We start from the raw sequence: 15,151 nt of genomic DNA on the forward strand, positions 1-15,151 counted from the left end.
CCAAAAAAAAAATTTCAAATATCATCGGTATTTATAAGCTTAGGAGCATCATTAAGCACTGCAAAATGAGGTTGATTTTATCATTTCTTTCACAATATATACTAACACCAATAGCAACAATTATTCTGACGGTAATAGCAACATTAGGGGCAGAAGATGCCACTTTCAAACGTGTTGGCATCCTTGATAGCATGAAGAGCCTCTTGTAGTGACAAGTATAGAGTGGTTGAGAGATTGAGAGAGGAGGAGAGAACGTAACATGCGTACCTCCTACAGCGGAGTGCTATGTACGCATATAAGAGAGGTAGAGGAGAGAGGAGAAGAGCCACATGAGCACTGGTACAATCTCCCCCAATGCAAAAGTGAGAATTTTATTTCCCAAGTATTCAATTCATAAATGAAAAGTCATCCCAAAATAGATACCATCCACTATGGTAAAAACAATTGGTTATAGATCTATTTGCAACACAATTATGAATGCTCTACTAATTTGTGCATACCATTTGCATGAAAGATGTGGCTCCACAATCTAAATTTGAAGCCATCGCTCCTCTAGCACTATCCAAATAAAGAATATTGAAATATCCAAATATTCATTTCCATTACATATACATACATTGTTGCCTCCACATACATGGTATTAGTGTAATTCCCTTCTTCCCCTCCCCCTCTTTATCCTACAAGATCATTGCCCTCTATAAGCCATCCAAAGTTGCCGCTAACTCTGTGTGTGTGTGTGTGTGAGAGAGAGAGAGAGAGAGAGAGAGAGAGAGAGAGAGAGAGAGAGAGATACACACAAACAAAAGCTATGATTCCAAAAGCTATCATGCTCACTGTACATGAGATGATTGCCTCTTCAAGATAAGGCATGCATATTTAATGAGATGATTACCTCCTCAACATGAGCTTACATGTTCTTACTTTTTCAAGTCTCTTGCGAGAAGTAAAAAAGATTTGTTTAAACTAGTGTCTTTGTAACATATTGCAAGAATTAATGTAACCCTATCTTGGAGTAAGCTAAAATAAAAACAATACATGCATGTTTTTTCTCAATTCATTGTGTCACACATGGCTATTTCAGTTGATGTCATGAGTAACCATCAATAGGTGGTTTACATGTTTGTTAGTTTTTATGCTTAACAAGTTGTTGACTTCACACCAATTGAAGTTCTAGCCTTCTATTGGATATCACACCTCTTGGCCACAATTTATAAGGTCCAAGTGAAATGTTAATTAGCTTTTACTTTATACATAAACTCACATTAGCATAGGTTACATTATAGGTGGATAATCAAGCATCATTTTCACTTACATATTCAAACTAGCATGCTTATGGCCGGATCTTATAAGCCCCCCCCCCCCCCCCCCCCCCCCCTTTACATGGATACATAGGACCATGGAGGTTAAGATCTCCAAGACCCAAGCAATTTAGCAAATTCTTTGATCATCATTTGTCATTCTCTTCCTCTTCAAAGAATAAATAAATGCTCAATATAAATATATATCAAAGAAAATGAGTGGAATCCATAGGGCTTTGATCATGAGCTTGACAAAAAGAAGCTCCATTGTAAAGTAGTATCGAGAATACTAGTAGAGGCTCTTGAAAATTTGAAACAATCTTTGAAAATCCCATCAGATGACCTTTTTAATCTCAAAATTAGCTCTTGCTTTCTTGTACATTGTAGAGCTAGAAAAGAGTTAAATTTTGATAAAAATGGTTTTGCGATCCGACCTTGTATGAGGGAGCTATGCCCAATTTTATAAAGACTATTTTTCCTCTTTCTTTTTAGAAATATTAGCTCTAAGTTTCTAGGAGGAGGTGGAAGAGTTGAAACCATGGGAGTATGAAACATAAAGGTTTAAACTCGTTTGGGATCTTTGACGAGTAATATGAACTTTCTAGACCCTCATGCCCATCCAGATGCCCTTCTATCCACTTTGCCTCTAGTTTCCACCCAATGTAAATTGTATTTTGTTGTTTTGAGTCTCATAAAGTTCTAATTTCTCATGCACTTACAAAGTGGAATTCATCGTTTCGCATGTCCTTAGCCATGATTACACTTCTTTGCATGCTTCGTTGTCTTTTGACATGTGCTTTCTTGTGCCTTTTCTCTCTAGTATAGTCATTTCTAGAGAAAGAAAGGCCATGGTACCCCTCCCTTGACATCATAGCCATCCTCGACTATGTATGGAAGAAGTGGAAGGTAGCCCATTTTTGCTTGGGATGTGTTGTTGGAATTAGGGTTTCAGGAAATCACACAGCTTGGAGAAGACGAAGGAAGCTCAAGGCACTCAATAGAGAGTGTTTTACATAGTGTGCAATGGAAAGATAGATAGCCCTAGAATGATGGTCGTATATACAATGCACGGGGGAAAAAACCTCCTAGTGAGGGAAAAAATGCTTGTGCGGTCCTCAGTGTGTTCGCACACATCACTACCACATGTATATGGTAACAAATCCCCCCTGGAGTGATGCGGTGAACGAGAGCTGGCACATAGAGTAAAGGGAAGTAACATGTCCTAAGGACATCATCAGTCCACAAAGGGGAGTAAGCCCAAAGATTTGCGGAAAGCTTCAAACTTCTCACGAGGCAATGTCTTTGTGAAAAGATCTACGAGGTTGTCCTATGTTGGCACATAAGCCAAGTTGATCTCTCTTACTGAGAGCCTCTCCCTGACATAGTGGTAATGCACCTCAATGTGCTTTGTGCGAGCATGAAAATCCCTCACAACTGCCAATTTGTTGTGACTATCAATGTAGATAGTGTTGGCAGTGTCCTGTCCAACACCCAAATCAGCCATAAGGCGTGTGAGCCATACACACTCAGCCGTAGCTATGAAGACTGCCCTATACTCAGCCTCACAACTAGAAGTGGGCAGAGTAGGTTGCTTCTTGCTCAACCATGATATACATGAAGTGCCAAGTGAAACAAAAACCACTTGTGGACACTCGCTGTCAAAACAACCAACCCAATCTAAGTCCAAAAAAGCATGTAAGTCTGGCGGCAATGATCCCCCCTTGGGATAAAACAAGCCAAGATGTAAAGTGCCACTCAAGAAGCGAAAAATACTTTTGACAGCCTACCAATGCTTAGACCCTGGGCTATGCATAAATTTGATGACCTGTGAGACTGCAAATTGAATATACGGCCTCGTGTTGCATATATAAATGAGACATCCTACAGGATCACCACCATCATGAAGACTCAATTTCAAGCCTGTTTCCATGGGAGTGGCAATATGTTTGCAATCCTCAAATCCAAACTTACATAGCAATGTCTTTATGTAACTTTTTTGACACAAGTCAATGCCACCATCACACTGCTTAAACTGTATACCCAAGTAATGATGCAACAGCCCCAAATCTCTCATTTGATCCAGTAATCAGTAAATCATCCACATAAAGAACCACAATGAGAAGCACATCACCCTCACGCTTTACATACAATGTGCTTTCTGTTGGACTATTATGAAAGCTTCGTTTGACCAAATGAGTGTCAGCCTTCTCATACCAAGCACGAGGAGATTGCTTCAATCTATACAAATCTTTGTTACATTTGCACACTTTATCCTCTTGTCCTTTCTTGACAAAATCACGAGGCTGTGTTACATAAACTTCCTCATATATGTCACCATTCAAGAAAGCAGTATAACAATGTCTGATTGATGTACATCCCATCCAAAATGAGCTACCAATGTACATAGAAAATGCACAGCAATCATACGACAAGTGGGAGCAAAAGTCTCTTCATAATCTATGTCTTTTTGTTGTGCATAACCCTTTGCAACAAGTCAAGCCTCATAGCAATCTATCTCACCATCCGGCTTGCATTTCAACTTGTAAACCCACTTTGTACCAATGGCCTTTTTTCCAGGAGGAAAATCACATAAAGTCCATGTGTCATTTTTTATAAGTGCATCATATTCTGATTGCATGGCAGCCATCGAATTTTTTGAATTCTATGCTTCATCAAACGACAGAGGTTCCTCAACATCATGTAAGCTAGACCCAGCCAAAGTATAACAATCTAATGCATAAGATGCATGGCGAGAGCTTGAACGAGTGCAACTAGACAAAGGTGCATCCGATTTACTATTACGCAATGTACGCACCAGCCATTTTGACATACCTCTAGCCTGCTCATTTTCAGCCCTTTCCTCATCAAGTACATCATGTACATCTGCATTAGTAATAGGCTGATTTGTAACATTTTCAGAAACCCCCATAGGCTGTACATTTGCCTCATTGGAATTTACATTCAAACTTCTACTACTTGAAAGAGGCAACAAAGTGTCGTAAATGTCTTGTGAGCTTATATTATTGTCTCTAGTACATGACAGCAAGGGTTGAACAGAATCTTCCACAAACACAATATCCCTTGAAACCAAAATACGCTTTGTTTGTGGATGATACAACATGTAACCTTTGCTTTCAGCACTATAAACAACAAAAATACATTTGACAGCCTTATCATCCAATTTTTAGCGCTGTGTTTGTGGCACCAAACCATATGTCAAACAACCAAAAACACGCATGTGATCAATAGAAGGCTTTTTATCATGCCATGCTTCATATGGACTTATAGATTGCAAAGCTTTCATAGGACACGTGCTAAGTACATAAGTGGCACACATGATGGCCTCAAGACAAAAAGAATGCGCCAAAGCTTGACTTTTGACAATACATTGTCCCATTTTCGTAAGTGACCTGCTTTTTCTCTCAGCAACACCATTTTACCGAGGCGTTAAGGCATTGTACATTGGTGTTTTATCCCACGACTAGACAGAAACGCATTAAATTCATGAGACATATACTCCCCCCCTCGATTGAAACGGAGGGTGCCCATATTACATTTCGAGACATTTTCAGCCATAGCCAGAAATTGTTCGAAGCACATAAATACTTTGGACTTTGCTTTAAGCGGATATACCCATGCATGCGTGCGTAATCATCAATAAAAGTCATGAAGTAAAGGTAATTGCCCAAGGACGAAGTTTGCATGGGCCCAAAAACATCACTATGCACAAGCTGCAACTTGTATGTGGCCCTAGCTGAACCATCCTTTGGAAACTTAGAATGCTGCATCTTACCCAAAATAACACTACAACATAACTCAAAGTTATCGACGCTTTATATATCGACGCCCATGCCTTTCCACGCTCATATCGACGTACTTACTGTCCGTCGATATACGCGTCGATACCTGCGTCGATATGACTGTGGATATACGCGTCGAAAGGCTCATTTTCCCAAGCGTATATCAACGCAAGTATCGACGCAGGTATCGACGAAAGTAATTTGGGGGAAAAAAAGCCGAACCCGTGCGAAGGGGCCATTTTCGCCCTCAACGCGCGCGTTCTTAGATCTTGGCCGAAACATGCTGCGAGGTATTATAGCACTCTTCCCCCCCCTAACCCCTCTCTCTCTCTCTCTCTCTCTCTCTCTCTCTCTCCACATCGTGTGTGTGTGTGTGTGTGTAGGAAAGAGAGAGAGAGAGAGAGAGAGAGAGAGAGAGAGAGAGAGAGCGGTGTGTGTGTGTGTGTATATGTAGGAAAGAGAGAGAGAGAGAGAGCAGTTTGTGTGTGTGTGTGTTTGTGTAGGAAAGAGAGAGAGAGAGAGAGCGGTGTGTGTGTGTGTGTAGGAAAGAGAGAGAGAGAGAGAGAGAGAGAGAGCGGTGTGTGTGTGTGTGTAGGAAAAAGAGAGAGAGAGAGAGAGAGAAGTGTGTGTGTGTGTGTAGGAAAAAGAGAGAGAGAGAGAGAGATAGAGAGAGAAGTGTGTGTGCGTGTAGGAAATTAAAGAGAGAGATAGAGAGCGGTGTGTGTGTGTGTAGGAAAGAGAGAGAGAGAGAGAGAGAAGTGTGTGTCTGTGTGTGTGTAGAAAAAAGAGAGAAAGAGAGAAGTGTGTGTGCGTGTAGGAAATTAAAGAGAGAGATAGAGAGAGAGAGAGAGAGAGAAAGAGAGAAGTGTGTGTGCGTATAGGAAATTAAAGAGAGAGATAGAGAGCGGTGTGTGTGTGTGTGTGTAGGAAAGAGAGAGAGAGAGAGAGAGAAGTGTGTGTGTGTGTGTGTAGAAAAGAGAGAGAAAGAGAGAAGTGTGTGTGCGTGTAGGAAATGATAGAGAGAGAGAGAGAGAGAGAAATGTGTGTGCGTGTAGGAAATTAAAGAGAGAGAAAAATGTGCGTAGGAAATTAAAACTAGAGAGAGAGTTATGGTTTACGTAAAAAATTAAAATTAAAGAAAGAAATGAAATGAAATGTTATGTTAACTCTTCAAAAGGCCAAAGTGACCTATGAGACCAGAAAGTTACAATGTGGTAGACTGATACTAAGTTAGAATAACAAAATGACAAAATAACATATTATGGAATCCTAACTGCTGGGTGTGGACTAAGCAGCTAAAACACCTAGCTGAAACCATCCGTAGTTCATTAGGTAGTCTTAAAGCAATGTCAATAGCGCGTATGGCAAGCCGTAGGTCAATGGGTTTGAATTAACGTCAAATACACAAGCCGTAGGTCAAATCCGATTGCGTTTTTTTACGAAAAACGCAAACGGACTTCGAAAATGGCTTATATGCCTATTGAAACCATCCATAGACGATTATGTAGTCTTTAGGCAATGTCAAGAGCGCGTATGGCAAGTCGTAGGTCAAACGGATAGAAGAAACGCCAAATACACAAGTCGTAGGTCAAATCCGGTTGCGTTTTTCTACGGAAAAACGCAAACGGACTTCGAAAATGGCTTCTATGCCTACTGAAACCATCCGTAGACAATTAGTTAGTCTTTAGGCAATGTCAAGAGCGCGTATGGCAAGCCGTAGGTCAAACGGATAGAAGAAACGCCAAATACACAAGCCGTAGGTCAAATCCGGTTGCGTTTTTCTACGAAAAAATGCAAACGGACTTTGGAAATGGCTTCTATGCCTTCTAAAACCATCCGTAGACGATTAGGTAGTCTTTAGGCAATGTCAAGAGCGTGTATGGCAAGCCATAGGTCAAACGGATAGAAGAAACGCCAAATACACAAGCCGTAGGTCAAATCCGGTTGGCGTAGGATTTGACGTCAACTACACAAGCCGTAGGTAGCCGTAGGATGTTGAAGAAACTATGGAACTAAAAGAGGCAAAGGGGTTTTGCCTGCTACATGCATTGCCATGTACACCTGGGAGTGCACGTATGTGTCTACCCATATAGGATTTGACCAATAAAGACGAGATTTTGGCCCGGTGGTCCTGATCTCCGTACACCTCTGGACCGAGGTATACGAAGATTGGGCAAGACTAGAGAATGCGAGGTAGTTTACATTGTGAGGAGTATATATATTAAAACAACATTCATAATCATTGTAGATGGCAACGTCATCAACTAACATGGAGGAAAAGATTGCATGCTCGTGCACGCTCTGCAAGTATCAAATCATGCGCAAGCGTAGGATATGTAATGAGCATGTGCACAAGTATGGAGAGTTTGCTAAAGAAACCATACAGAATCTACGATACGACTCTTACGGAACGGGCATTGATTTTCGCGACATAGCACCTACATCTGAGAGAGAGAGAGAGAGAGAAAAAGGATTATGCATGAAGGTCCGACCAATATAGAGCCAAGGATGGAAGCAGAAAAGGACTTACAGACAGAAGACGACGGCATGGAGGAGATGTTGGATGCCTTCTTCCAGACAAGCGAGGAGAACGCTAACGAAGCAGCACTAGAAGCCGTGCGTCTATCTCCTGAAGACATGTTGAGGAAGTTGGCACGTCAACCAATTTATGAAGGCGCCAAAATATCGACGCTTCGTACTTGTCTGGCGTTTTTGAATCTTCAGTCAGTGTACGGGTGGTCAGATGCAAGCGTCGCTGCTTTGTTTAGGTACGTAATTTATAAAAGGCATTTTCCAATTGCAACGGTGACGTGCTTGGAGAGCTTTTTAATTTAATGTGGCTTAAACAGATTGTTGCGGGAGCAACTTCTCCCGGCTGGCAATGAAATGCCCCCCTCCAGGCCAGACACAAAGCAACTATTGACCTCAGTTGGCTTGGACTACAACAAGATTCATGCATGTCCAAATGATTGCATTCTTTTTCGCAATGAATTCGCAGATTTTCTGTCGTGTCCTAAGTGCAGAGCAATGCGCTACAAACAAGATGCAGTTGGCGAGACAGTGCCAGCTAAAGTGTTGCGGCATTTCCCTATTATTCCTAGGATAAAAAGCATGTTTCGTTGTGGTTCCATTGCAAAGTTGATGCGGTGGCATTCTACGAATAGATCCACTCATGCAACATTTAGGGTGCCTGCTGATTCAAAGGCCTGGAGGCACATTGAAGATACCTGGCCACATTTTAAGAGTGAACCACGCAATTTGCGTTTGGGCATGGCAATGGATGGAGTCAATCCATTTGGCTTGAGAAGCTCGTCATGGAGCACTTGGCCTGTGTGCCTTATCAATTACAACCTCCCGCCGTGGCTTGCCATCAAGAAGGGTCATTTGATATTAAGCTTGATTGTACCTAGTAAGTTCAAGGCAAAAAACATGGATGTTTATCTAGCTCCACTAGTTGACGAGCTCCAGGAGTTATGGCATGGGATCGACATAGCAGATGCGGTTGAACCACTAGGACAACAGCATGCAAGGATCCATGGACTTCTTATGTGGACTATGCATGATTGGCCAGGATACGGAGCAGCTTCTGGTAATGGTAATTGATTTACAAAATTCTCGCTATTCGCAAGCACTTTGCCTTGGCGTGATTCATGCTTTAATATATGCAGGGCTAACAACTTCGGGATACAATGCATGTCCAATTTGCGGGCAATCCTTGGATGTGCTCTATTCTGTCTCTCTTCGAAAGACAATTTATCAAGGCCACCACCGTTACCTTCCAGATGGCCATCACTTACGCGAAGGTCAGCTTGGTCGCATCGAATGTCGTCCTATGCATGTACAAGAGTGGCGTCGCCGATGGGAGCAACATGAGGGGCAACTTGTTCTAGGAATGAAACGTTTGTCCATTCTCCATACGTTGCCGTAGTGGGGTGATCTACTAATTAACCATTTGCTAGATCCAATGCATATATTCAAGAATGTGGGAGAGCTCCTCTGGAAGACAATCATGGGAATGAAAGACAATCAAGCTTCACGAGATGATTTGCAGTCAGTTGGAAAGATGCCAGAGTTGTGGCCTTTCACCAATGCAGCTGGCTAAATAAAACTTCCAAGAGCGCCATGGGTGTTGATAAAAAATGAAGAGCGACAAGTTAAAAGGGTGATTTCAGAGTTCAGGATGCCAACAGGATATATGCGATGTCTCAAGACAGCATTCACTCGTGACGATCAACTGTCAGGACTGAAATCTGACGACTGGCATAAGTTCTTGCAATTCATTCTTCCAATTGCGATCAAGGGGTGTTTAACGGAGGAAGTGCGGACTTGCATATACAAGATTTTAGAGCTAGTGCAGTGGATCTCTTCCAAGGAGATACAGGAGGAATCTATTGCAGTCGCAAGGGCTAACTCCATTGAGGCAGTTTGCATGATTGAGAAGTATCTACCCACGAGCTGTCTAACTATCCAAATGCACTTGCTCGTCCATGTAGTAGATGAGGTTGCAACGGCAGATACAGTCCACAGCCGTTGGATGTTCTTTCTAGAGTGGTTCATGAAAACACTTAAGGGTTTTGTTCGCCAAAAAGCGCGTCCAGAGGGGAGCATGGCAGAAGGATGGCTGGTGCAAGAGTCTCTTGTATTGACAACCGAATTTCTATCCGTTTCTGATCCAAAAATGCCTCGACTGTGGAGCGAAGAGGAGGATGCAAGACTGGTGGGAGAGGAGTCGCAAGGGCAAGGGGTGCCGAAGAAAATGAACGACGCCATGCGAGAAAAGATCATGAAGTTCTGTATACTAAATTCAGCGCCGATGCAAAAATGGCTTGAAAGGTACGAAGAAGAGAAAGAGAGACACAATAGGGAGCGACAGGATTTCAGGCGAAGCCGAACGACTAGAGATTTACCCTTGCCAGACTATCTCGCTCCTCTACCTGAATTCCCTACAGTGGCATGGTTGGACAAGACAGTGAGAGCAGCTCGACAGATCGGAGAACCCATATCTCTAGAAGAGGAAGAGGTGGCTATTGGATGTGACTGGAAGTATCATACATACATGGCATTGTGGTCGCATGGAAAGCATTCCAGAACACAACAAATTGACAGCAGAAGAAACACGTTTGACAGTGGGGTAATGGTTAGTTTCATGGAAAAGAGCAGGGCTAGTGCCAGAGACACGAATGAGAGCACTAGCAACCTAGATTACTGTGGTCTGGTGTCAGATATCCTGAAAGTAAGCTTCAGGCGGTTTGAGATGTTTTTGTTGGATGTGAAGTGGTTCAAGGTGATTACTTCTGGTCGCAATGCAACGGTACGCAGAGATGGAAACAAACTTGTGCAAATAGATTCTACAAAGGTTTGGACATATACGAGCGACACATTTGCTCTCCCCGAACATTGCGAGCAAGTGGTCTTTGTACCAGACCCTCAAGAGAGACAGTGGTGGTTTGTGGTTCAGGTTGCTCCAAGAAATAAATGAGCCAGAATTGACACTTTTAGATGAAGATGCAATGGATGAAGACAATCTGCCAGAACGAGTTGGGGCAGAGTTATGTTTGCAATTAGAGATAGACGATGAAACGGTGCAAGATCTTATCGATGATGCCTCACTCGTCGAGGCCTAGGCCTGTAAGTGTTTGTGTGAAGACGTTGATTTAAAATTAAGCTTAAAGTTACTTTAAACAACTGTGTTCTGACGCTTTATTTTACTTTCTTTGTGCAGGACTTTAGTATGGCAGACCAGTTTCCAAATCCCGCTTCTATGAGTGCAGATGCATTCATGGGCTTCGTTACACGGATGACGCCTGCTTAGATGGCAGAGGCTTCTCAGTACTGGGTAGCCAGAGGCACGGGTACTATGCCTCCGGGCTTCACACCCGAGGGTCCGACGCCTAGGGGGGGGACACCTATGGGGGGGGGGGACGCCTATGGGTACGACGCCTACTTCTCCCATCACGACCGCTTCGACACCTAGGGGTGGGGCAGAGGCGGGTACGTCCTCATCTCCGTAGCACAAGCGCACTCGTCGATCTCGGCGATCGTCAGGTGGAGGTGGTGGTTACTGTGGAGGAGGGTCCACAGATGCTTCGACCCCTCCTCGCTCACGACCCCCGTCCTACCCAGGCACACCTCTCGACACACCTCTTGGCACACCTCAGACACCTTGGGGGGCACACGATCCTAGTGCCTCCAAGCTCTATACTATACGGCCAGATGGTTCTGTTGACATGGATAGAGTCGGGACTGAGATAAGACAGCGGATTCGCCAGCTCGCGGAGCTACAGTTTTCGACCATCATTCTGACGTCTTGGGATCGGCAGGAAAATGACAAAGTCACTTACATAGTGGAGACCATCCTGAGAGAGTACCAGCCTGCTCCGGGTTCTTACGTTGTTCCGAGGAGCTGGATCAAGGGTGTTGCATGGGACACCGTGAAACATCGACGAGATGCAGCTCGGAAGGCTTTCAGGACCAGCTCGTCGAAGCCTTCGGGCATCCCACACGAGACGTGGCTTCAGATCAGGGAGGATGAGCGGACAGCGGGGCCACGCGGTTCAGACAGCAGCGTGAGGCTGCACAGATACGACAGATGACCAGGGGGACATCTCATCTTGGCAGCGGAGGCTTCGACACCTTTTGCTATGAGTTTGTGAGTTTCTAATCCAATCTTAACTATGGCGTTTTTTAAAACGCGATGAATCATGTATTCTTATTACTCTGATTTTTGTATAAACGTAGAATCTTGCGATGCATCGAGCCCCGACACATCAGGAGGAGTCAGATGGATATCGCAGAGGTATCTATGAAGTATTGAATGATCTTGATGCTTCAGGAGAGCCTGTAGACTGGGCGGCCTTACAGTCTCGCTGATCGCTTGAGGTGAAACGTTAATATGTGTGAGTTGATTTAATTAAGTAAGTATATGTGAATACTAATTTTGTGAGTTGTCCTATGTGCAGGTTGTGACGCCTAGTCATCAATGGCCCGGATTTCATATATATGCTTTGTGAGACACAGACACGCTTCTGTGTCTCCTTTTGTATAGACATATATAGATGGTTATGATTATTGTTCAGACAGTTATTGTTTTCCTTATGGTTATGGTTATTGTCATTGTCATTGTATAGACATGGTTATTTCTCCTATTCTTGTATAGACATAGTTATGGTTCAGGTTTTGTTTATGGTTATGTTTAACTTTCTGGTTATGCTTATGGTTATTGTTAATTTTGTTTCTGGTTATGATCAAAGTGGTTATATTGGTCGGTTATGGTTTTAAGTTATGGTTATGGTTTTAAGCTATGGTTATGCTTTTAAGTTATGGTTATGGTTCGTTATGGTCATTGGCCTTAAATCTCATATGAGATCCTACATGGATAGCATGTAGGAGGCGTATACATGATATATTTTTTTGAAAAGTTTATGTTAAAACGAAGGGAACTCTGCCAAAATTTCTGTTGGAGCACGGTTGATTTTGGTGCTGCTCGCTTTCTTGGACAGAGGGCAGGAAGTCTGGCTGTGGTGCCTGTGTCCATCTTTTCATTGGGCACAGGCCAGGCTACCTGCCCTCTGCCCAAGAAAAAAATTTCACTGTTATGGTCGTCGATATACGCGTCGCTATACCCGTCTATACCAGCGTCGATATACGCATCGCTATCCGCGTCGCTAATAAAGCCTTTCAAAGCGTATATCGACGCTCTTTGCGACTATTTCATAGGGACGCATATATCGACGCGTCTAGCAACGTTTAGCGTCGCTATATACGTCGATAACCCGCTTTTTTGTTGTAGTGTAAAGCCTTCATAGACATGTTTGATAGGTGCTTCAAGAGGCGGCAAAGAAGCGACCATATCATATTTTTGCAAACGCAGCAAACTGGCAAAATTCAGATGATCAAAACGTGCATGCCAAAGTTTTGCATTTTAAATAGCCTTTGAATCCACAAGTACATTTGCAAAATTCTACCCACACTTGTCATACAAAGTGAGCTTATATAATCCACAACATAAAATGCCAAATGCAACAATTTCATCACCAAAACTGAGATCATGTACTGTACATCTGTCATCCACAAATTTGACTACAAGACCAAGTCTAGCAAGTGCAGATACAGACAAAAGATTTTTATTGATCCTAGGTACATAAAGTGCATCAACAAGTGCAAAAGAACTACTATTTGCAGCAGTAGTAAGCACAATCTTTTCAACTCCTTGAATCGGATAAGAGGCATTGTTGGCACAAGTAACTGAATTCCCATGAGGGATAGACTCAAGAGAGGTGAACAAATCATGATGTGAGGTAATGTGCTTTGTAGCACCACTGTCAAAATACCACACATGTGAATATGCAGCACAACTGATATGCATGTATCATGGACAGCAGGATTATAAGTGCACTCTGCACTAAAAGCCCATTCTACATCAACATCAACATCACAGTCTCCTTTCACAAAGACTCAACAATAGATGCATTTGTAGTAGAACCAGCATTAGTAGTGGAGCCCACCTCTTTCTTCTTAGTCTCTTTGGCCTTCAACTTGGGACTTTGCTTGATCAAGTGATCATTAGCTGCTATTACAATAATGGCAACGCATCTTATTTTTGCTCTTATCGCCAAAAATTTTAGACAAATTGCTCCCAGTAAAAGCATTAGGAACATGTGATTTTCCACTCACAAAAGAACCATGAGAAGTGGCTGCATAACTGTTACACCTTTTCTTTGAGCGACAATAAAGGCATGTTCAACAGCACACTATCTAGTTCTTTTTTTTTTGGAAAGTGAATCTTGTAACAACAATGTATCAAACTTGACAACTTCAAGATTTCCTTGGGTCATAAGTCTCCAAGTACTAGCAAAAGTCTGGTAAAAATCTGGCAAGGCATCAAGAATAGTTTGCACAAGGGAACTGTATGAAATGACTTCACCTGCAGAAATAAGTTGCTCATTGATATCCTTGCCACCAACAAGGAAATTGTCCATATCATCTCCCTTATACATAATCTTTGACTACAGCTCTTTACGCAGCAATGCAATTTGCCTCATTGCGACTTGCATAAAGACCAGCCAGAATATCCCAAGCCTGTTTTGCAGATTTCATCGAACAAATGTGAGGACTAATAGTACGCTTCACAAACGCACTCAATGTATGAGCTTGCCCATCTTTAACATCCCAATGAGCTTGTTCTACCATAGGAAAAACAACTCTAACAGCGGCAATCCTTGCAGCAAGACCTACAACAGCCTCAACATTGCCTACATCCTCAAAACCAGGACGCACATCAATGCCTTGCACAATATTCCAAACACCCTTTGACACAAGAACATGTTGCATCTTGCAAGACCACATAGGGTAATTGCCCCCATCCAATCTGTCCTCAGCAGCAAACATCTTGAACACATCTGTGTTGTTGTTGGCCATGGAGAATGCCTGCACTTGATGTGAGAACTGTCCAAAAAGAGGATAAATGAAGCGGGAACAACACATGCTATATAGCACAAACCGTAGAAGACTATAAGGGACTTGTTATGCACTAAAATGATGGGCGTATATACAATGCACGGGGGAAAAACCTCCTAGTTAGGGAAAAAATGCCCCGGCAGTCCTAAGTGTGTTCACACACATAACTACCACATGTATATGGTAACATGTGCATGTAAGCAAGAATACTTTCCTTAAGCTACATGGAAAGTTTAGAAGGATTTTTGGAGATGTAGTCGTCACAAAACTTATTCCTAGAAAAAATTAATGTACACAAAGGACATTTCAATGCACATTGAAAGAAAGTAAACATTGAATTGAATCATTGAAAATTTGTATGTCGATAATTTAGTAAGCCATGAAGAAACGTGTAGTTTTGCAAAAAGAAGAGAATCCTTTAGCTAGGGTTCCTACATCCATTTAGCATCTTCAAGTGGATAATTCCTAAACATGATCAAATACCTATGTATTACCTTTCCACTTCACACAATGTATTACCTATCCAATTCACAGGATTTATTATCTTTCCTAAACATAATCAAATACCTACGTACTATCTTTCCACTTCACAGAACA

This window comes from Adiantum capillus-veneris, chromosome 14 (assembly GCF_014529385.1).
Source record: "Adiantum capillus-veneris isolate H3 chromosome 14, ASM1452938v2, whole genome shotgun sequence".
Taxonomy (NCBI): Eukaryota; Viridiplantae; Streptophyta; class Polypodiopsida; order Polypodiales; family Pteridaceae; genus Adiantum; species Adiantum capillus-veneris.